Below are 26,112 nucleotides of genomic sequence, written 5' to 3'. Positions count from 1 at the left end.
TCTGTCATAGATTAGTTGACCATAGGTGCGTGGGTTTATCTCTGGGCTTTCTATCTTGTTCCATTGATCTATGTTTCTGTTTTTGTGCCAGTACCATATTGTCTTGATTACTGTAGCTTTGTAGTATAGTCTGAAGTCAGGGAGTCTGATTCCTCCAGCTCTGTTATTTTTCCCTCAAGACTGCTTTGGCTATTCGGGGTATTTTGTGTTTCCATACAAATTTTAAGATTTTTTGTTCTAGTTCTGTAATAAACGCTATTGGTAATTTGATAGGGATTGCATTGAATCTGTAGAGTGCTTTGGGTAGTATAGTCATTTTCACAATATTGATTCTTCCAATCCAAGAACATGGTATATCTCTCCATCTGTTGGTATCATCTTTAACTTCTTTCATCAGTGTCTTATAGTTTTCTGCATACAGGTCTTTTGTCTCCCTAGGTAGGTCTATTTCTAGGTATTTTATTCTTTTTGTTGCAGTGGTAAATGGGAGTATTTCCTTAATTTCTCTTTCAGATTTTTCATCATTACTGTGTAGGAATGCAAGAGATTTCTGTGCATTTTCTATCCTGAAACTTTACCAAATCCATTGATTAGCTTAGTAGTTTTCTTGTGGCATCTTTAGGATTCTCTATGTATAGTACCATGTCATCTGCAAACAGTGACAGTTTTACTACTTCTTTTCCAATTTGTATTCCTTTTATTTCTTTTTCTTCTCTGATTGCCATGGCTAGGACTTCCAAAACTATGTTGAATAATAGTGGTCAGAGGGGACATCCTTGTCTTATTCCTGATCTTAGAGGAAATGTTTTCAGTTTTTCACCATTAAGAATGATGTTTGCTGTGTGTTTCTCATATATGGCCTTTATTATGTTGAGGTAGGTTCCCTCTATGCCCACTTTCTGGAGAGGTTTTATCATAAACGGGTGTTGAATTTTGTCAAAAGCTTTTTCTGCATCTATTGAGATGATCATATGGTTTTTCTTCTTCAATTTGTTAACATGGTGTATCACATTGATTGATTTACATATATTGAAGAATCCTTGCATCCCTGGGATAAATCCCACTTGTTCATGGTGAATGATCCTTTTAATGTGCTGTTGGATTCTGTTTGCTAGTATTTTGTTGAGAATTATTGCATCTATATTCATCAGTGATATTGGTCTGTAATTTTCTTTTTTTGTAGTATCTTTGTCTGGTTTTGGTATCAGGGTGATGGTGGCCTCACAGGATGACTTTGGAAGTGTTCTTTCCTCTGAAATTTTTTGGCAGAGTTTGAGAAGGATGGGTGTTAGCTCTTCTCTAAATGTTTGATAGAATTCACCTGTGAAGCCATCTGGTCCTGGAATTTTTGTTGGAAGATTTTTAATCACAGTTTCAATTTCATTACTTGTGATTGGTCTGTTCATATTTTCTATTTCTTCCTGGTTCAGTCTTGGAAGGTTATACCTTTCTAAGAATTTGTCCATTTCTTACAGGTTATCCATTTTATTGGCATAGAGTTGCTTGTAGTAGTCTCTTAGGATGCTTTGTATTTCTGTGGTGTCTGTTGTAACTTCTCCGTTTTCATTTCTAATGTTACTGATTTGAATCCTCTCCATCTTTTTCTTGATGAGTCTGGCTAAATGTTTATCAATTTTGATTATCTTCTCAAAGAACCAGATTTTAGTTTTTTTGATATATGCTATTGTTTTCTTTGTTTCCATTTCATTTATTTCTGCTCTGATCGTTATGATTTCTTTCCTTCTGTTAACTTTGGGTTTTGTTTGTTCTTCTTTTTCTAGTTCCTTTAGGTGTAATGTTAGATTGATTATTTGAGATTTTTCTTGTTTCTTGAGGTAGGCTCGTATAGCTATAAACTTCCCTCTTACAAGTGTTTTTGCTGCATCCCAAAGGTTTTGGCTCTTTGTGTTTTCATTGTCATTTGTCTCTAGGTATTTTTTGATTTCCTCTTTGATTTCTTCAGTGATCTCTTGGTTATTTAGTGATGTATTTTTTAGCCTCCATGTGTTTGTGTTTTTTACATTTTTTCCCTGTAATTCATTTCTAATCTCATAGTGTTGTGGTCAGAAAAGATGCTTGATATGATTTCAATTTTCTTAAATTTACTGTGGCTTGATTTGTGACCCAAGATGTGATCTATCCTGGAGAATGTTCCGCTCGCACTTGAGAAGAAAGTGTAATCTGCTGTTTTTGTATGGAATGTCCTATAAATATCAATTAAATCCGTCTGGTCTGTTGTGTCATTTAAAGCTTCTGTTTTCTTATTTATTTTCATTTTGGATGATCTGTCCATTGGTGTAAGTGAGGTGTTAAAGTCTCCCACTATTATTGTGTTACTGTCGATTTCCTCTTTTATAGCTGTTAGCAGTTGCCTTATATATTGAGGTGCTCCTATGTTGGGTGCATATATATTTATAATTGTTATATCTTCTTCTTGGATTGATCGCTTGATCATTATGTAGTGTCCTTCCTTGTCTCCTGTAACATTCTTTATTTTAAAGTCTATTTTATCTGATATGAGTATTGTTACTCCAGCTTTCTTTTGATTTCCATTTGCATGGAATATCTTTTTCCATCCCCTCATTTTCAGTCTGTATGTCCCTAGGTCTGAAGTGGGTCTCTTGTAGACAGCATATAGATGGGTCTTGTTTTTGTATCCATTTAGCAAGCCTGTGCCTTTTGGTTGGAGAGACAAGGTAATTAAGATAATTACCTTAAACATTTAATCCATTCACGTTTAAGATAATTATCAATATGTATGTCCCTATGACCATTTTCTTAACTGTTTTGGGTTTCTTTTTGTAGGTCTTTTTCTTCTCTTGTGTTTCCCACTTAGAGAAGTTCCTTTAGCATTTGTTGTACAGCTGGTTTGGTGGTGCTGTTTTCTCTTAGCTTTTGCTTGTCTGTAAAGCTTTTGATTTCTCTATTGAATCTGAATGAGATCCTTGCTGGGTAGAGTAATCTTGGTTGTAGCTTCTTCCCTTTCATCACTTTAAGTGTATCATGCCACTCCATTCTGGCTTGTAGAGTTTCTGCTGAGAAATCAGCTGTTAACCTTATGGGAGTTCCTTTGTATGTTATTTGTCGTTTTTCCCTTGCTGCTTTCAATAATTTTTCTTTGTCTTTAATTTTTGTCAGTTTGATTATTATGTGCCTTTGCATGTTTCTCCTTGGGTTTATCCTGTATGGGACTCTCTACACTTTCTGGACTTGGATAGTTATTTCCTTTCCCGTGTTAGGATAGTTTTTGAGTATAATCTCTTCAAATATTTTCTCAGGTCCTTTCTCTCTAATGTGAATGTTGATGCATTTAATGTTGTCCCAGAGGTCTCTTAGGCTGTCTTCATTTCTTTTCAGTCTTTTTTCTTTTTTCTGTTCCACAGCACTGAATTCTGCCATTCTGTCTTCCAGGTCACTTATCCATTCTTCTGCCTCAGTTATTCTGCTATTGATTCCTTCTAGTGTAGTTTTCATTTCAGTTATTGTATTGTCCATCTCTGTTTGTTTGTTCTTTAATTCCTCTAGGTCTTTGTTAAACATTTTTGCATCTTCTCAATCTTTGCCTCCATTCTTTTTCCGAGGGAGGTCCTGGATCATCTTCACTATCATTATTCTGAATTCTTTTTCTGGAAGGTTGCCTATCTTCGCTTCATTTAGTTGTTTTTCTGGGGTTTTATCTTGTTCCTTCATCTGGTACACAGCCCTCTGCCTTTTCATCTTGCCTATCTTTCTGTGAATGTGGTTTTTGTTCCACAGGCTGCAGGATTGTAGTTCTTCTTGCTTCTTGATGTGTTTATTATAAAAAAGGAAAACTTGGAAGCGAAGGAGGTAGCCAGAAGAAATGTCACAGATAAGACCAGTCCAAGTAAAGAAAGTAATGATGAAAAAGAACTTCATCTCAGTAGAGCACTAGGGAAATATAGGTACTTTAGTTCAATTTGCTGGGAGCTTAGAATGCAGGCACTGGAGGACACAAGTTGGCTCCTTTAACCTCGATAAAATATTCAGATTGTACTCATAAATACAAAGCATTTAGAGATTTTTAAGAAAAAATCAATATAGTTAATATTTGGATCACTGGTTTTCAACACCATTTTGGTAGTAGCGACATTTCCAATAAAATCTTACATGAAATTACAATGTATAAAACAGGTCAAATTCAAGGTGCTCTACTTTAAACTGAAAAGGGCTGCCACTTATTCCTTCTGCCCCAAAGCCTCCTCTGAGCCTACACCAAGGAAGTTCCATGCTCACAGGGAGACCAGACTGAAAACCTCTGATAAAGAGAAGACTTGAGCTGATTTTTGTATCCAGCTTTTTTAAAGTAAATATTGCTCAATTATGTGTAAGTCCCCAAATTATCAGCCAATACTATCTTACATATGTCTACTGTCTTCTGACCCAAGGTTGGTGGTAGCTCATGCATGATAAAGCAATTACTAGAAAAGTTTTCTAATATTTAGCATAACACTGAACTTGCTAGTGATTATGTACATTATTTAAAATATCTTGTTGGAATTATGGGGATAATTAGTCCCTAGTCTATTTATAAATGATTGTATTTTTATAAATTGCATATTAGTTTGTTCCCCCCAAATAACTCCCATAGTATTATTTATGATATTATCATAATTATTTTTCCTAGACATTTTATTTTTAGGAACATTTGATCAATTATATTTATACGTAATGTATATAATATATATGTAATAAGTATATATAAATATATTTTTAAATGTATGATATATATTTTAAAAATCAATATATGTATATGACATTTAATAATAGTAATATATGTAGATATATACCTAGATATATCTATATATATATTGTAGATATGGCATATAATTATATATAATTAATATATTTAGCTTAATTGCACTTTTGAAATTAATTGTATACTTGTTTTAAATGTAAATAATGTTTTATGTCTTTTTGATACAGTTGGAAGCACTTCAAAGGGCTGCATATAAAGCTGATATGAAATTATTCTCTACATCAAAAGAAAGGATAAACACCATAAATATACCTTTAGGGGAATATGTTCATTGTATATGTGTTCACTGTGAGTGTGAATTTTTAAATTTTAGTTATTTTCTGCAAACTGGGTTAATAACATATACACTTTAAATTATTATAAGGTTATTGGGTGGAGCTGGCAAAAGTTTCTTCTTAAATAAAGTAAAATAAATTTTCTCTAATGGATTTCAGATCTTTGATTCTGGGTAATTAGAACAGCTACCATCTAAACTCATTGCCACAGAACATGCTGAAGTTTCCAAAAGAGGGAGAGAGAGATTGGAAGACGGAAGAGAGAAGAAGAAGAAGGAAGAGAAGGAGGAGGAAGAGAGGGAGGGAGAAAGGGAAGGAGGGAGGGAGAAAGGGAAGGAGGGAGGAAGAGAGGGACGAAGGATGGGTTAAGTGTTTAGATTCTTAAACCAAAACAAAAAAATTTTTCAATGGCATTGCCCCCACTGTGTAAGGCAATTTTAATACATAAACTAAACAGTTAAAACACTTGTATGATTTTCCCCAGAGAAACAAAATCTCAAACCTAATCTGTCAAAAATAATAAAAATAGAACTTTGTCATTCGGGCAGCAAAGGCCCCAAAGGAAGTTATTGGGTTGGCCAAAAAGTGCCTTTGTTTTTTAAGTAAAAATAAAAGACACATTTTTCATTTTCACCAAGAACTTTATTGAACAGCGTATTCACCCTTTTGTTCCACTACCTTCTGCCATTTTTCAGGCAACTTCATAATTCCATCTTCCCAAAACTTTTTATCTTTTTGAGCAAAGAACTGTTCCAGGTACCTTTTACAGTCTTCCAGAGCACTGAAATTTTTTCCATTAAGAGAATTTTGTAATGACCTAAATAAATGGAAATCCAAAGGTGCAACATCTGGTGAATAAAGTGGATGGATCAGAATGTCCCAGCCAAGCTGTAACAGGTTTTGCTGGTCATCAAAGAAACATGCGGTCTTTCATTATCCTGATGGAAGATTACGTGTTTTCTGTTGACTAATTCTGGACGCTTTTCATCAAGTGCTGCTTTCAGTTGGCCTAACTGGGAGCAGTACTTGTTGGAATTAATCACTTGGTTTTCCAGAAGGAGCTAATAATAGAGGACTCCCTTCCAATCCCACTATATATACAACATCACATTCTCTGGATGAAGACTGGCCTTTGGTATGGTTGGTGGTGGTTTATTTTGCTAGCCCCATGATCTTTTCCTTTCCATGTTATTATACAGTATCGACTTTTCATCATCCGTCACAATTTGTTTTAAAAACGGAATGTTTTCATTACGTTTAAGTAGAGAATCTCATGCGGAAATACGGTCAAGAAAGTTTTTTTCGCTTAACTTGCGTAGAACCCAAATATCAAAGTGATTAAAATAAGCAAGCTGGTTCAAATGATTTTCAACACTTGATTTGGATATTTTGAGTATGTTGTCTGTCTCTCATGTGGTATAACATTGATTGTTCTCAATTAATGTCAGATTTGATCGCCGTCAACTTCAATCGGTCTACCCGACTGTGGAGCATTGTCCAGTGAAAAATCTCTAGCGTGAAACTTCACAAACCACTTTTGACACGTCCAATCAGTCACAGCATCTTCTCCATACACTGCCCAAATCTTTCTTTGCGTTTCAGTTGTGTTTTTACCTTTCTTGAAATAATAAAGCATAATATGCCAAAAATGTTGCTCTTTTCTTCCATCTTCATTATTAAAATGGCTACACAAAAATTCACTGATTTTGATGTCTTTTTTAAATGCACGCTGATATGACAGCTGTCACATACAATCTAACAAAATTGTTTTGAATGAAATTAAAGACAATTAAGTGCTACTAGAGCCATCTTACGAAAAAACAGAACCTTTTGGCCAACCCAATAAATTAAAGCGACAGATGAATGCATTGCTCTTGGCTGAGAACATTTCTGACAATGCTAATTACCGTCTCGAACACAGGCAAGGCTAGGTGGTAAAAGATTGGTAGAAAGGCTGCTAGGCTCCAAGACTGTGTCTGTACAGGCCTCTGGAATCTGACATGGTTGAATGGTTTGCTTCTTCCAATTTGCTACAGACCATTGACATGACAGAATAGCAGTGGAGTCCCAGAATATATGTTCTGACTCTTACTTGATCACAGGATCATGTGAAGCACAATGCTCATCATTGTTTTCCTTACTCAAAAATTACACTGTGATTTAGATTCTTTTGACAAGATAAATGCTCTGCTTGCGAATTGTCCACCTTAAGCATCCTCCTTGAATTTATTTTGAAAAGCAAACTCTCCAACAAGGCAATGTGTATGAATATGTGCATGCAAAGTTGTGGAGGGCTTAGTCCTTAAGGCATAAAAAAGCAAGAGAAAGCAAACGAAGTAAATTAGTTCTTTACTTGCATTTATGTGGGTAAAGATTGATGTGGATAAATACAGATTTATTGTGTGTGTATGTGTGTTACTTGTAAGTTGTTTTTTATTTGTCTACAGGAAAAATGAAAAAGAATGCTCACAATTAAAAATTATGTATACTTTAAAGAACCCTATGCTGGAGTCAAGAGGCTGGTCCTGCAGTCCTTATCCTATTAATAACTAATTATGATTTATCTGATTGGATTTGAGTGAAAATAGAGCCTGGACTTGACCCTAGATCTTCTGATTACAGGCTATAAAGTAGATTTATACTAATTACCCAACAATTCTATAGCTCTGAATGGAGGGCTAAAAGTCAGAAAATAAACCTTGTGGGCCTCTGGATTAGGAATAGCTCAGGTTCATAGCTACTTCTCAATATGTATGATATCAGATAAATCATATAGCTCTGTTGAGTTTATTTGATAATCAATAAAATAGTGATGTCACTAAATATGTCTCAAGGATTGAGGGATATGGCTCATATAATTATGGCAATGGCTAAATATTGGAACACCAGTGTAAAAAATACCCACAAGCATTTTGGCTACTATCTCCCCAGTCCTGACTAGGCTTTGGGGTGGAATTTTACAAGTTATCTTGCAAATTACACCATAATACTACAGTGTAGAAAGCTGCTTCCTCTCTTTAACCACAAAGTTGGCTTTGTTCATTGGTGATGTTAAAGACTAACAAAATAGAATTAGATCACAATGTGCTCATTATTTCTCTTCCTATGGACCAGGAAACACTTTAAGGGCTTTACCTGTACTAACTAATTTTATCCTCACAATAACCTATAATATAGCTGCTATTATTATTATTCCCATTTTACAGATGAGTAAACTGCAACAAGGAGAGATATAACTTGCCCAAAGACCCCAGTTAGCAAATAGTGGAATAGGAATTTAAATTCAGGTAGTCTAGCTTGTAGTAATCAAGATCTCAAAGCTTGGAGTAATATTTAATTCTACCTTATACATTATTATTATTTTTGAACTTGTATAATGCCTCCTATTTATAAACTGTTAACTTTTGGTAAACACCTTGACTTGGAAACCATCATAAAACTTACTTCAGTAGCTGTCTACTTTATTTGTCTCCTCACCTTCACTATCTCTCTCACAATCAATTTCACACAAAGCAACCAAGTTAATGTTTTAAGAATCTGGTCTCCTCTACTCCAAAACCTTTCAGAGTTCTACTCAATCTTTCAAATAAAGTCTGAACGTTTTCATCTGGTACTCAAAGCTTCCCCATATGTAGTCATCCTGTATTTTTCCCTTCTGCAAAGCAACCAAATTATAGTTCTGAAATTTAAGTGCTTAGCAGTCACTGAAAATGCCTTAATCTTTCACACATTGTCTCTGCTCATGCCACAGAGATATCTTCTTTTTTCATACCCTGTTTCTGCTACTTGGACCCTATCTCTGATTCAGGATACAATTTACATGTAATTTTGACCATCATATTTCCCTGATTCCCTCAACCAAGAAGTTATTCCCTCTTTTCTGAGGAAATTTTGGCATAGAGTTTGTTTTTTTTATAGTGTGCTTATAATAGATCAGTAAAGCCATGGCAAGTGTATGTGTGCATGTGTGTGTGCGTGTGTGTGTTCCAGTGAATCATTTCTCTGATATTTAGATTTATATCCTACACATGTTTGTACAATTTTTGGTGCATATCAATATGTTTAGATCAACTAATTATCAATATATATGTGTTGTGTGAGTGAATGAATGAATAACAGCATCAACTATGCTAGCTAGTACTGACAGTTTTCTGCCAGAACAATTTGATTGTCTGTTCATTTTACTGATCTCGTAAGGATCTGATAGCACAGTGTAAAGGTACTAAAAAGGTAAAAAAGACTTTGGAAAGAAGAGTAAACTAAAATGGAATTTATCATTGATTGTTACTGCAGAAGCCAGATATCTGTAGAGACATTTCCTTATCTGAGTTCTACTGAAGCATTTTTGATATATTAACAGACTTTAATAAATACAGTCACCAACAGTTAAACAATCAACTGTAATACTGAAAGCAAAAATGCCAGGCATAATCTATAAAGTCATTGATCTTTAAGAGAGATTAGTCACTGGACAAACACTTGTTCCAGTGTGTGAACTTTTCCCTTTTGCACAAAGTGAAATCCAGAATTCTGTGTCCTCTGAGAAAGTCAAGATCTGAGATTAATTAAGGAGCTAGTAATTAATTTAGGAAAGTATTATATTGTAAGTGTCTGTTATGACATATGCATAAATGCATTTATCTTCGTGTCCACAAAATATCTGTAATCAAAAGTTTTGTTAAAATACTAAAATGTAAATAAACACCCACTCTGTTGCATGTAGACAAGATGAGAACACCTGAGACAGACAAAGGGAAGCTCAGGAGGCACCCCCTCACTGGCACCTGACTCCTTTGTTGGTTTGTTCTGAGCCCTTCGTGACAGGCACTTTGTCTAAGGATGACAGCATTTCATCACCTTCAAGAGATTAAAGCTCCCTTTCAAATATTGGTTCCAACACTGTTCAAATGTGTCAGCAGAGTAAAAATTCAATAAAAATCCCTGAGGGTGAGATGCCAATTAGGTATAAAGATGCCAAGATTTGCCCAGGAACAATGGGGAGGCCACAGAGACCATTCAAATGGCACAGGTTTCCAAGCACTCATTTATTCTCTAGTCCTATCGACCTTGGGGCATTTAAAAATTTCTTTGCTCTCTTTTTGAGGAGTGGGGTGGGTGGAGAAGGGTGCATTGGGGATGTATAACTCATCCTGGGTCACAGACTAAAATTATTCAGACAATTTATGGCACTGCTTCTATTGAATAATGTGTCAAAATCATAATCAGGCTTAGAAAATCTATTTCTACTTATTTTACTTGGGTGTTAAATTGAAGAATTCACAATTGAAACTGTCCATTAACCTTTGTTTGAAAAACAGTGGGGGAATTTCAGCCTCTTACCACAGCTCAACAAAAGAAATATATAAAATGTTTGTGTGTGTGTGTGTGTGTGCGCGCGTGTGTGTGTATCTGGGGGGAGTAATTAAATAATCATTAGCTTTTGATGAATTATATAATAAAAATAGCTACGTTTTGATCTAGTTTAATAGATGTAGACAGTCCTGTAGCAGGTATACAAGGGAATGGAACCAATGGCAGGTGAGTTCTCATGGGAAGGAAAAAGGAAAATCTCTGCAGCAAAGCGTGCTAGAGTAGCAAAGCAAAGCACACTGAAAACACGGGTTATTCTCAGACAGTTCTGAGGATAGCTGGGATGCAGGAAGGGAAACAAAGATGCAGAAGACCAATATCATGTTTCCCCAAATGAAAGCAATCAAGATACACACACACACAGATACACACACACACACTTACATGTCTTGTAGTGAAACAGTTAAGGAAAATAGCACTGAACAAGTCCCCATTTTCAGGCTGGCACTGTGCACTGGGTCTTTACATGTATTATCTTACTTAATACACAAACACAGTGAGAGGTAGGTATTTCAATCCCTATTTTACAGATACTCTGGAACGTGAAAAAATTTTCTCAAATTCATATAGCTTCTCAGATAGCAAGATAGTGAGCTAAAATTCTAAATGGAAAGATAATTATCTATCTTTCTCTCTCACATACACACACACACACACACACACACAACTTGTAGAATGGGACAAATATTAGTTGACACAATCAGAATTTTGGTAATGTATGTCAGACTGATACCATGTGTTTTATAAGTTTAAAATGGAGTTTAATCAATATTAATTAAATAAATATCAATGCATTACATTACAGGAAACTTCATAAGAACTGGAGGAGGAAGGTGTTGTTAATAGTAGACCATTAAAAAGGACAAAATGGTTTTAATTGTCAGGAGCTCAAAATGAATCAAGTGTGTAATATGACTACTGAAACACTGAAATTTTGCCTGCATGAAGAGCAATACAACATCTGAAGCAAAGGAAGAATCAATCTGTTATATATTTAATAAATCAATCGTAACAATGTATTGGCATATTCTATTTGGCATATTCATGAACAGATATAGAAAAACTGAGAGCACTCTAAAGAAAGCAATAGAATATTAAAACTACTAAACACTCTATAAGGAGGAGTTTTTAGTCCAAAAGAAGGAAGAAGCAAGGTAATGTGATAATTCTGTATTTGAAAGCTTATCACATAGATCATTACTCAGGGAAATTTCTTTTGTCCATATAAAAAGGGAGAAAAAATCCTTACTTCAAATTATTATAGGTTAGAAATTACATTAAAAAGACATGTAAAGCAAATAAATGAAAATATATGAATATCTTTATGATTTTGGAGGAAAATAGTTTCTTAAAACACATACATGAAAGCACTACATAAAATATAGAATAATATATTTGACTATGTAAAATTAATTAATAATAAAATTTCTACAGTCAAATTCTAAACAAGTGACAGATGGTAAGACATCATTTATATATCTTAGCACTGAGAAAGGGTAAGTATCCATATGTAGACAGTACCTCCTTAATCAATAAGAAAATATTCAACAACTCAATATCAGCAATGTATATGAAATAGCATTCCACATAAAAGGAGAGTCATTTAGAAAATAAACAATAGGTCAGACCTTCATGATGGCAGAGGAGTAAGACGTGGAGATCACCTTCTTCCCCACAAATACATCAAAAATACATCTACATGTGGAACAACTCCTACAGAACACCTACTGAATGCTGGCAGAAGACCTCAGACTTCCCAAAAGGGTCTTGGTGGTCTGGCTGGCTGTCAGGCCTGAGCCTCTGAGGTGGGAGAGCCGAGTTCATGACATTGGACGATCAGAGACCTCTCAGCACCACACAATATCAATCAGTGAGAGCTCTCCCAGAGATCTCTGTCTCAATGCTAAGACCCAGCTCCACTCAAAGACCAGCAAATTCCAGTGCTGGACATCCCATGCCAAACAACTAGCAAGACAGGAACACAACCACATGCATTAGCAGAGAGGCTACATAAAATGATAATAAGTTCACAGACACCCCAAAACACACCACCAGACACAGATCTGCCCACCAGAATGACAAGATCCAGCCTCATCCACCAGAACACAGGCACCAGTCCCATCCACTGGGTAGCCTACACAAGCCATTGAACCAACCTTACCCACTGGGGGGCAGACACCAAAAATAATGGGAACTACAAACCTGCAGCCTGCAAAAAGGAGACCCCAACACAGTAAGTTAAGGAAAAAGAGAAGACAGAGAAATACGCAGCAGATGAAGGACCAAAGTAAAAACCGACCAGACCAAGCAAATGAAGAGGAAATAGGCAGTCTACCTGAAAAAGAATTCAGAGTAATGATAGTAAAGATGATTCAAAATCTTGGAAATAGAATGGAGAAAATAAAAGAAACATTTAACAAGGACCTACAAGAACTAGAGAGCAAACAAACAATGATGAACAACACAATAAATGAAATTAAAAATTCTCAGGAAGGAATCAATAGCAGAAAAACTGAGGCAGAAGAACGGATAGGTGATCTGCAAGATAAAATAGTGGAAATAACTACCACAGAGCAGAATAAAGAAAAGAGAAGGAAAAGAATTGAGGACAGTGTCAGAGACCTCAGGGACAACACTAAACACAACAACATTCAAACTGTAGGGGTCCCAGAAGAAGAAAAGAAAAAGAAGGGGACTGAGAAAATATTTGAGGAGATTATAGTTGAAAACTACATTAATATGAGAAAGGAAATAGTCAGTCAAGTCCAGGGAGTGCAGAGAGTCCCATAAGATAAAACTAAGGAAAAACACGACAAGACACACATTAATCAAACTGTCAAAAATTAAACACAAAGAAAAAATATTAAAAGCAGTAAAGGAAAAGCAACAAATAACATACAAGGGAATCCCGATAAGGTTAACAGCTGATCTTTCAGCAGAAACTCTGAAAGCAATAAGGGAGTGGCAGGACATATTTAAAATGATGGAAGGGAAAAAGCTACAACAAAGATTACTCTACCCAGCAAGGATCTCATTCAGATTCAACAGAGAAATTAAAAACTTTACAGAAAAGCAAAACCTAAGAGAATCCAGCACCACCAAACTGTCTTTACAACAAATGCTAAAGGAACTTCTCTAGGCAGGAAATACAAGAGAAGGAAAAGACCTACAATAACAAACCCAAAACAATTAAGAAAATGGCAATAGGAACATACATATCAATAATTACCTTAAATGTAAATGGACTAAATGCTCCCACTAAAACACATAGACTGGCTGAGTGGATACAAACACAAGACCCATATATATGTTGTCTATAACAGACCCACTTCAGACCTAGGGACACATACAGACTGAAAGTAAGGTGATGGAACAAGATATTCCCTGCAAATGGAAATAAAAAGAAAGTTGGAGTAGCAATACTCATATGAGATCAAATAGACTTTAAAATAAAGACCAATACAAGAGACAAATAAGAACACTACATAATGATCAAGAGATCAATCCAAGAAGAAGATATAACAACTATAAATATTTATGTACCCAACATAGGAGCACCTCAGAAGATAAGGCAAATGTCCACAGCCATAAAAGGGGAAATCGACAGTAACACAATCATACTAGGGGACTTTAACACCCCACTTTCACCAAAGGACAGATCATCCAAAATGAAAATAAATAAGGAAACACAAGCTTTAAATGACACATTAAGCAAGATGGACTTAATTGATATTTATAAGACATTCCATCCAAAAACAACAGAATACATTTCTTCTCAATTGATCATGTAACATTCTCCAGGATAGATCATATCTTGAGTCACAAACCAAGCCTTGGTAAATTTAAGAAAATTGAAATCGTATCAAGTATATCTTGCGACCACAATGCTATGAGACTAGATATCAATTACAGGAAAAAATCTGTGAAAAAGTACAAACACATGGAAGCTAAACAATACACTACTTAATAACCAAGAGATCACTGAAGAAATCAAAGAGGAAATTAAAAAATACCTAGAAACAAATGACAAGGAAAACACAATGACCCAAAACCTATGGGATGCAGCAAAAGCCGTCTAAGAGGGACTTTATAGCAATACAATCCTACCTCAAGAAACAGGAAACATCTCAAATAAACAATGTAACCTTACATTTAAAGCAATTAGAGAAAGAATCAAAAAAAAAAAACCCTCTAAGTTAGCAGAAGGATAGAAATCATAAAAATCAGATCAGAAATAAATGAAAAAGAGGAAGAAAACAATAGCAAAGATCAATAAAACTAAAAGATGGCATTTGAGAAGATATACAAAATTGATGAACCATTAGCCATACTCATCAAGAAAAAAAGGCAAAAGAATCAAATAAACAGAATTAGAAATGAAAAAGGAGAAGTAACAACTGACACTGCAGAAATACAAAAAAATGATCATGAGAGATTACTACAAGCAACTATATGCCCATAAAATGGACAACCTGGAAGAAATGGACAAATTCTTAGAAAGGCACAACTTTCCAAGACTGAATGAGGAAGAAATAGAAAATATAAACAGACCAATCAGAAGCACTGATATTGAGACTGGGATTAAAAATCTTCCAACAAACAAAAGCCCGGGACCAGATGGCTTCACAGACGAGTTCTATCAAACATTTAAAGAAGAGCTAACACCTTTCCTTTTCAAACTATTCCAAAATATAGCAGAGGGAGGAACACTCCCAAACTCATTCTATGAGGCCACCATCACACTGATACCAAAACCAGACAACAATGTCACAAAAAAAGAAAACTTCAGGCCAATATCACTGATAAACATAGATACAAAAACCCTCAACCCCACACTAACAAACAGAATCAACAGCACATTAAAAGGATCATACACCATGATCAAGTGGGAATTATACCAGGAATGCAAGGATTCTTAAACACAGGTAGATTAATCAATGTAAAACACCATATTAAAAAATTAAATGATAAAAACCATATGATCATCTCAATAGATGCAGAGAAAGCTTTTGACCAAATTCAACACGCATTTATGATAAAAACCCTCCAGAAACTAAGCATAGAGGGAACTTAGCTCAACATAATAAAGGCCATATATGACAAACCCACATCCAACATCGTTCTCAATGGTGAAAAACTGAAACCATTTTCACTAACTTCAGGAACAAGACAAGGTTGTGCACTCTCACCACCATTATTCAACATAGTTTTGGAAGTTTTAGCCACAGCAATCAGAGAAGAGAAAGAAATAAAAGGAATCCAAATTGGAAAACAAGTAGTAAAACTGTCCCTGTTTGCAGATGACATGATACTATACATAGAATCCTAAAGATGCTATCAGAAAACTACTAGAGCTAATCAATGAATTTGGTAAAGTAGCAGGATACAATATTAATGCAGAGAAATCGCTTGCATTCTTATACACCAGTGATGAAAAATCTGAAAGAGAAATTAAGGAAACACTCCCATTTACCATTGCAACAAAAAGAATAAAATACTTAGAAATAAACCTACCTAAGGAGACAAAAGACATGTATGCAGAAAACTATAAGACACTGATGAAAGAAGTTAAAGATGATACAGATGGAGAGATATACCATGTTCTTGGAATGGAAAATCAACATTGTGAAAATGACTATGTTACTCAAAGCAATCTACACATTCAATGCAATCCGTATCAAACTACCAATGGCATTTTTCACAGAACTAGAACAAAAATCTCACGATTTGTATGGAAACACAGAAGACCCTGAATAGCCAAAGCAATCTTGAGAAAGAAAAATGGAGCTGGACAAATCAGGGACCCTGACTTCAGACTATACTACAAAGCTACAGTAGTCAAGACAGTATGGTATTGGCACACAAACAGAAATATAGATCAATGGAATAGGACAGAAAGTCCAGAGATAAACCCACACACATATGGTCACCTAATCTTTGATAAAGGAGGCAAGAATATACAATGGAGAAAAGACATCCTCTTCAATAAGTGGTGGTGGGAAAACTGGACAGCTACATGTAAATGAATGAAATTATAACACTCCCTAACACCATACAAAAAAATAAATTCAAAATGGATTCAAGACTTAAATATAAGGCCAGACACTATAAAACTCTTAGAGGAAAACAGAGGCAGAACACTCTATGACATAAATCACAGCAAGATCCTTTTTGACCCACCTCCTAGAGAAATGGAAATAAAACCAAAAGTAAACAAATGGGACCTAACGAAACTTCAAAGCTTTTGCGTAGCAAAGGAAACCATAAACAAAATGAAAAGACAATACTCAGAATGGGAGAAAATATTTGCAAATGAAGCAACTGACAAAGGATTAATCTCCAAAATAAGAAAAGCAGCTCATGCAGCTCAGTAACAGAAAGACAAACAACCCAATCCAAAAATGGGCAGAAGACCTAAATAGACATTTCTCCAAAGAAGGTATACAGATTGCCAACAAACACATGAAAAGATGCTCAACGTCACTAATCATTAGAGAAATGCAAATCAAAACTACAGTGCAGTATCACCTAACACCGGTCAGAATGGCCATCATCAAAATATCTACAAACAATAAATGCTGGAGAGGGTGTGGAGAAAAGGGAACCCTCTTGCACTGTTCGTGGGAATGTAAAGTGATACAACCACTATGGAAAACAGTAGGGAGAGTCCTTAAGAAACTAAAAATAGAACTACCATAACACCCAGCAATTCCACTACTGGGCATATACCCTGAGAAAACCATAATTCAAAAAGAGTCATGTACCACAGGGTTCATTGAAGCACTATTTACAATAGCCAGGACATGGAAGCCACCAACTGTCCATCGACAGATGAATGGGTATAGAAGATGTGGCACATATATACAATGGAATATTACTCAGCCATAAAAAGAAAGTAAATTGAGTTATTTGTAGTGAGGTGGATGGACCTAGAGTGTCATACAGAGTGAAGTAAGTCAGAAAGACTGAAACGAATACTGTATGCTAACACATATGTATGGAACCTAAAGAAAAAAAAAAAGGTTCTGACGAACCTAGTGGCAGGACAGGAATAAAGAGGCAGACATAGAGAATGGACTTGAGGACATGGAGAGGGGGAAGAGTTAGCTGTGACAAAGTGAGAGAGTGGCATTGACATAAATCCATTACTAAATATAAAATAGATAGCTAGTGAGAAGCAGCCGCATAGCACAGGGAGATCAGCTCGGTTCTGTGTGACCACCTAGAGGGGTGGGGAAGTGAGGGTGGGAGGGAGACGTAAGAGGGAGGGGATATGGGGATATATGTATACGTATAGCTGTTTCACTCTGTTATACAGCAGAACTAACACAACATTGTAAAACAATTATACTCCAATAAAGATGTTAAAATTTTTAATTAATTAAAAATTTTAAAAAATAGAAAATAATTTTAAAAAGAAAATAAACAATAAAAAGATGCTAAGTTCACTATTAATCAGGCAAGCAATAGGGTGATGTTTTACCACATGTATAAGGATGAAAAATTTACAAATTGCCAATTATTGTTGACAGTGTGAGATAAGAGGAACTCATATGCTGTTGAGGGAAATATAGTTTACTACAAATATTTTTTAGGGACTTTCACAATTTCAAATAAACTGAGAATACTTCTACCAGTCCAGCAATTTCATGTCTAAAATACTTGAAATCTGTTATCCATAGCACAATTGTTAATTTGAAACATAATTGTAGCTACCTAAATGCACACTGATTATGAAATGGATAGAAAAGACACACTATAAACACACAGTACACTACTAGATAAGAGTTAAAATGAATAAATGAACTAGATCAATATGGGTCAACATTGATGAATACCAAAAAACAAACTAGATTTGCAAAAATATACTTATGGTGTGAGAGGATTCACATTAAAATCAAAGTAAAACTATATGTTCTTGGATTTATACGTATATGTTAAAGTATACAAACATGGACCAGAATAATACACATCAAATTTATAGTAATCTTTTCCTCTGGGAAATAAGTGAAGGGAATGGGTTGGGGAGGACTATAAGGAAAGTTTCACTTTTTCTCTTGTCTCATTTATGTTAAAATTAATTTGAAGTGAATACAGACTTTAACACTGGCTAATTCTGAGTGATGGATACAAGGATGTTTGCCATATTATTTTCTTGACTTATTTGTTATTTAATTGTGTTCTATAATCAAAAAAGAAAAAAAAATATATATATATAGTTTAGAAGTGATCTGTCTAATCTTGAAGAGATGATAACATTTAAAAGCTTTCAGGTAAAAATTTCTCAAATATTAAAAGAACGGCCAAAACACATCATGAATCCTTAGACTGAAATTTTCAATGCAAGTTTGAATAAGAAAGTTTTGCAAAAGTAGTAGAATTGGATGGCAGGTTACACTAAAAAAATGTTGAGGTCCCTACTAACTCTGAGAAAATATAATCAAAATATGTGATGGGTTCTAAAATATCTTGTTTAACTATTTATTGCTTATTTTTATTATCCAGCATTAATCTAGGTAACATTAAACTAAAATTTTCATTTTTTAAATGATAATTAAATTTGTATCTCAATATAAGGGAAACGTGAGACTTCAAATTTTGAACAACTAAAAACTACCTTGGCCTTTTTATTTTCAGCCGCACCATGACTTAGATTCAGCTTCATCAACTGCCTCTGAATTTACAGGTCTCAGGGAGGGAGCTGCATTGTGGCAGAATTGAGAATTTTGTATTTCAACACTTAATTATGGGCAAGCAATCAGACTCAGGATTACTTGTCTGTCACTCTTCACTGAGTTTATTTGCCTTTTCCTACCCTGAGCCCTTTCAATTCCCCTCTGAACACCTTTGGGAAACATTACTGTGGCATTTAGCCAACCAGGATAGCTTAACTAACAAAAGAGTTGACCAGTTTTATTCATAGAGATGGAAAGCAGGGAGCTGCATCAATGCTCATGATGTGAACAGTCTAGCTGGAGGGAGGCCCTATCCTGGACTCATTTTTCAGAAGGCCCACGGAGAGTGGTGGGAGTTTTGTAGGCTTGGAGGTAGAAAGTGAATGTCAGTTCAGCTACTGGGTAAGATGTAACAAAAGGGAGAAAAGGCCAATTGAGGTGTTCTTTAAAATCTTTGAGTGTCTTTTACCCTTTTCATCCCAACTGCTGCTTGTACAAGCTTTGTCTACCTACATCTATGTGGGCAGAAAGGAACAAAGAATAAATGAGAGAATATACTGGCTAAAGAGCTGCATTCAAGCCCCTGGACATGGGAAGCAGGGCACAAGGGTCAGATGCCTGATGCTGTATCAGCACTCAGCTGGAGGGAAAGCGTAGAAGAGGTGGAAGGGATGACGCTTCTCATTACAAGGGGCACTGACACATGTCCTTGGAAAGACTCATGTAGTGTATTTTACCTCCTCAATGAGGCAGATGCAGGACACATGCTACCAGCTCATCTTTAATTCATTTGATGTGAACATAGTCTGGCTATAAAGTGGAGTGGGTGGACAAAACCCTAGAATCAACAAAATGAGTACCCTTAGATGGAAAAAAAAAGTAGTGGATTCATTTTCTATTTTTACATATCTTTGCCTTGCTCACCAAATATCAGACTGATTATTTGTTCAGAAAGATGGAAATTTCCTTACGCTTGCATTTTATTATATAGAAATCTTCCTAGAGTTGTATGAGAATAGAATGGTACCTATGATTTGTGTAGGGCTTTATCATCACATTTCCAATAATCTGGATATACTGGAAAATGTAGGTGATGTTATTTTTCAGAAGAAGAAATTGAGACAGTCATACAAGAAATATTATTCCCATTGCCATGGACCAAATGTTTGTGTCCCCCCTAAATTCATATATTAAAGCCTTAATTCCCAAAGTGATGGTATTTGAAGGTCAGGCCTTTGAAAGGTAATTAGGTCATTAGGGTGGAGCCCTCATGAATGGAATTAGTGTTTGCTATGGTCTGAATGTTTGTGTCCTCCCCCAAATTCATATGTTGAAATTGTAAACCCCAAAGGTATTACTAAGTGGTGTCTATTGGGAAGTGCTTAAGTCATGAGGGAGGAACCCTCATGAATGGGATATAAAAGAGGCTCCAGAGAGATACATAACCCCTTCTACCATGTGAGAACACAGGGAGGAGGCCCTCTGCAAATCAGGAAGAGGGTTCTCACCAGGAACCTAACTGGCCAGCCCCTTAATCTTGGACTTCCAGCCTCCAGAACTGTGAGAAATAAATGTCTGTTGTTTCAGCCACCCAGCTGACAGTATTCTGTCATATCAGCCTGAACTAACTAAGATACCCATGGTCAACAAGCTAATTAGTAGCAAAGTCTGATCCAGAATTCAGACTGTAGTCAAAGACTTTTTTGTTTCTTTTATTATACTGAATTTGAATTTTTTACTAATTTAAATGTTAAACATTTGTCATTTGTCACAAAGAAATATTTGTAAGAACCAGATAGATAATATAAATATCCTCATTGACTACGCATAGAGGGGTGAGGGAGTTATATGAACAACTAGAGACAATGGGCTTCATATAACTCAAATTATTAACAATGCATGATTTAGATAAATCATATTTACATATATATACCTATATTCATATACATGATGCTTCTTATATAGCAAGCTGAATAATATATGATTGTCATTATGATTTATATTTGCTCTTAATATATGGTGGGAAATTAGTCCTGAATCTGTGATGACCAAAAACAAATAAACATCATTAACAACAACAAAAATATATCACTTGGTATAACAAAACAAATTTTTGTTGAAAAGCTCTGAAGTCTCTCCACATTAAAGGAACTTAAACATTTTTAACTTAATGAACATTTTTTAAACAAATGTTTATTATGCATCTCTTGTGGGCAATATGACCTAAGTACACACAGAGCAAGAAACAGAATGTAGACAAACTAGAAAAAAGGTGAGTGTGTTTAGTATTTGGAAATGCCAGCCTCAGTGTTCCTAAATATATAGTGACCTTATTTTCCAAATTGGAACATGATTGAAAGTGAAGGGGGAGCTCTTAGTAAGCATTCTGGGACCACAGATGTGTCCTGAGAAGTATGGTTCATGTCCTCAAAAGAGACCATTGGTAGTGTCTTGAGATGGAGACAATTTTGAGAATAGTCCTTTCTGACTCGATACTAGAATAATAGGTCAAATAAACTTTTGTAGCAAGAATGAGTGTTGAAAGTCACCTTTATTTTTATTTTAATGATTTCACTCAAGTCAGTAGACTAAAAACAATACTATGCTTGATTTTTTTCAGGCTGTATCAAAATCAGTTCTTGAATCCAATATGAAGCATACAACGATTTCTCCCAACTTATTTTCTTAGATACCTGAAATTCTTTATTATTCCCTTTATCATGTGTCCATTGTCATTTTGACAACCTATAAAATATTCTACATTGGTCCTGCTCAGTGGCTTGTTACATTCCTTGTTAGCCCTAAATCATTTCTATCTCCATTTCATACAATTTTCGATTCAATGAGAAAAGCATTTCTTACCTTTTGGAGAACTTGAGCTACTATGTTTTCCAGATGCCTTATTACATTGTTTGTGAATGAGTTTCATTTATCACTTGAAGACAACCTACCAAAACAATGCAAGGTCAAAAATTCTCTAACTTTCCATGTTCAACCTCTATATAATTTCATTTAAAAAATATAAAATATCATCATTTTGTCATCATAATAAAATTGACAGTCATAGCTCATGAATGAAAGTTGGATTATGTCTTTTGCAATAGTAATTCATATTTTGAAGAGTGCATCATTTTACAGTGTGAAAAAAAATCCTATTATGATCTTTTATAATCCAAGACAACATATTGTTGAGACTTACTGAGACAAAATATGCTCTTCAGTTTACACTGATAAATTTGATTTAAGGATTCATTTTATTTCTATTTTATAAGTTATGATATCACATTTAGTGTTTATATTCACAACAGCCTAAACAGTTTTGCTCCTTTTATAAAGACATACTTTCAAACGATTTAAGTGCATTTTTAGAATGGGACTCCTTAATCTATGTCTAGCTTATGGCCACTTTGTCAGTATGGGAAAAAAAAAAGTTGAAGGCAAGAATTCTCATTTTACTTTCTTTGATTTCATTTTTTTCCAAAGGAAGTTATCCGAGTTACTTTTTCCTGATTAACACATTTCTTCATCAACTCTAATTGCAAACCATTAAATTAGATTGCCTCCTTTTAATCTTTGCTGGCTTCGATTCTCTTATAAGCAGGAATATTATAAACTTTCAGATTTGAAATATATACATCTTTCTTAGCACTGAGGGAAAAAAATATTGTTTAATAAAATGGCTTTTCATCACAATGCACCTTAACGTGTACAATTATGATAATTTAAAAACTGCAGACTTGCATAGAAGTGGAAAATGTTTTCATTAAGGAAGAAAAGCTAAATATCATATTAAAGCAGATGGAATTTTCAAATGCAACCCTCTTAAATCTTTATAGAGACTTTAGATTTAGAGAAGCCTTCAGGCAAAAATGCTGAAAAGCAAATAGTATCACTTGAAAGGCCAATTTATATTCCAATATAAAGTTTATAGAGATAGATTTCAAAAGTGGGTAGTAGAATCATGAATAGATTGTATCATTTGAAAAATAATGTACATTATGACAATTCTGGTCTAAATTTTTAAAAGGGAAAAGTGAGCAGTATTATAAAATCTTGTACCCAGGGTAGATTCCATTTCTGTTTTGATTTACTATTTGATAAGGAACTGGCAATGGCTACTGAATAGGAAAAATGTGTACTCTTATTATTATTTTTATTTGTAGTATATTCCCCTGATAGAACTAACATCTGAGTATATAGTGTATAATAGATAAAACAGCTAGAAATATTACCTAATTTTGTCTCATTTATTTTGGTGTTCTGCTCTCACATGGAGTCAATATAAGAGACGTATCCATAAATTCTTGCTGGCTCTACAGGAAAACACAGGAGGCCTAGATTAATAAGAAGGCTTGTACAAAAGGTGATCATCTCATTGTAGTTCTTGTAGTTAAATTTGTTTACACAGGAGGGTGGGAGGGAGGCGCAAGAGGGAGGGCATGTGGGGATATATGTATATGTATAGCTGATTCACTTTGTTATACAGCAGAAACTAACACACCATTGCAAAGCAGTTATAATTCAATAAAGATATTTAAAAAATCATTGTGTACACATATAATCACACAGCCACCATGAAATTTTCCCCAACCAGACCACTTCTGGTCTGGTCATCTTTGGCATCTAGGATTACTGCCTTGTAGAGTTTTCAGTTATATGTGTATGCAACTCAAGCGCCAGCATGCTTCCTTTCCCACCCCCACTATCTTCAGTCTGGCCAGGATAGTCTTTTACCCGAGCATCTAGGAAAGAAGAACAATTTCTCACATCCTTTACAGAGCCATTACCCAGTTTCTGTGCTTCCCCACTGCTCACAGTTCAGCTCTGGGCCACTTTTCACTTTGATGATTACACTTATTGCAACTACTGGGCTTCAGTCCCTGTACTGGCTCTTGATCCTTACACACTAGTATCAAGAGTCGGGAGTACGTTAAGGGAACCCATGCAACATGGACAAAATAAAGAACTGTATGATTCACAGGACAGTTTCCACAGACTAGATAAAAGCATACAGACACAAATGGACTTTGTGCAGGGAATTTGTTTACGCACACCGCAGGACATACTTAGTGCCCTCAGAGTTTTTATTCCTATGAGCGAGTGCCTCTTTCAAACCTCTACCACAGCGGTCCCCAACCTTTTTGGCACCAGGGACCAGTTTTGTGGAAGACAGTTTTTCCACGGACGGTGTGTGTGTGACGGGGGGGATGGTTCAGGGTTCAGTCGGTTAAGGCGAGCGATGTGGGGGGGAGGTTCAGGCAGTAATGCAAGCGACGGGGAGCGGCAGATGAACCTTCGCTCGCTCTCCGGCCACTCACCTCCTGCTGTGCGGCCAGGTTCCTAACAGGCCGCCAACTAGTACCAGTTCTCAGCCCAGGCGTTGGGGACCCTGCTCTACCAGACAAGTATCAGCATCTTTTAGAAAATCCCACCTCCCACATTAAGTGCTGGTTATGCAAATGATCCAGCCATTTCCTTTTGTTAAGGCACTTGAAAAGCAATAATCTTCAGTGTCATATTTTGCAAACCTGAACTGTTCAGTCTAGATTATTATCTGAGAAAGCGGGAAGAATAGTCCAATATAGGAATTGTCAATTTAGGTATTTCCTCACTGCGAGGGGTGTTACATATTCTTCTTGGTCACCCAATTGGGAACATCAGTGTTGTTTCAAACAAGTACATGGACACACACATACACACACACATCTCAAAGACTGACCACTTTATCATTCACAGAGAGTAAAAAGAAGAAAATATTTTCCTAAATACAGTATCTTCCCTTTATCACACTACAGAAATTTGGAATATTGCTTCAATATAATCAGTGGCAGAATACTTATTCTTCTTTGTTCTCAACACAAGATCAATGTTCATCACAAATCCATTAATGTTTTACTTTGTAAAGACCTGGTAGGTGTCTTAACTTAATACTTTTCTGTACCTAAAGCCAGATTTCAATGTTAGGGTAGGTTTTCTCCAAGGTAAATTTTGTAATAATGAAGGTAAATGAGGATTTATTAATCTCATATAAAAACAATCTTCTAGATTTTAGTAGAGTACGAAAGTTTGCTTTCAATTCCATAAAACACCCTATTTTCTCTACAACATAAACTTCATCTTTTAGCCATATTTGTATCTCTGGTGATTATTGTATAATTGCTATTTACCAAATGCTGGCTTATTTGACTCATTTTCATAAACACACATACACACACACACACACACACACACACACACACACACACAAGGAACGTACACAGGACAGAATGAAAATGGAGGGTATATTGCAAACTATTTCCCTTCTACGCCATGAAGTAATTAATTAATCCTCTCTCTATTCATCCAGTTATCTCATGTCAAACACCAGTTGAACCAAACAGTTTGAAGTTTAGTGGTGAAATCATACAGGTAAAAAGTATTTATATGATAATGGGAGAAACTTTACCATAGCACTAAGTATCAGGTACCAGGGGAGAATGGGCAACAAATCTGTCTGGGGCAGGGCGAAATTTCTACAAAGAGAATTTTTGTGTCAAAATGTTTCTGCTGATCTCCCAACCAACAAAACATTCTGTCAGGGCTTTTGATAAATATATGTTATTCACTGGGTATCTTCTATGGGGTTGATGGACTCCAGTAGGTAGGGGAACATTTACTGAACTTTCAATATTGGGATCTTTAATATGAACTCAAGGTTTATTCTATACTCCTATAATTTTTTTTTTTTTTTTTTTTTTTTTTTGATTCCTGGAGAAGGTGTTCAATTATCAGATGGTTTCTTCCTTGGTTCACTTTCTGAGGGTCTCCCTCAGAAACTCTTCTCCATTCAGTCACCTCAGGTTAGAGACTTATTTTGTTTTTCTTTTTGTGTTACTGTAGTTGAATTATATCCAATTAAATTGTTTGAAACCTCCACAGATGACCCTTAAATGAAGCCTCTGCTTTGATACACTTTAAGCCTCAGACTAATATGTCTTATTTGAATTTCACAAATTAAATAGTTTTTTTTCTTTAC

The sequence above is a fragment of the Tursiops truncatus genome, chromosome 14 (assembly GCF_011762595.2).
Source record: "Tursiops truncatus isolate mTurTru1 chromosome 14, mTurTru1.mat.Y, whole genome shotgun sequence".
Lineage (NCBI taxonomy): Eukaryota > Metazoa > Chordata > Mammalia > Artiodactyla > Delphinidae > Tursiops > Tursiops truncatus.
The sequence above is the reverse complement of the archived record's forward strand: the minus strand, read 5'-3'. Positions refer to the sequence as shown.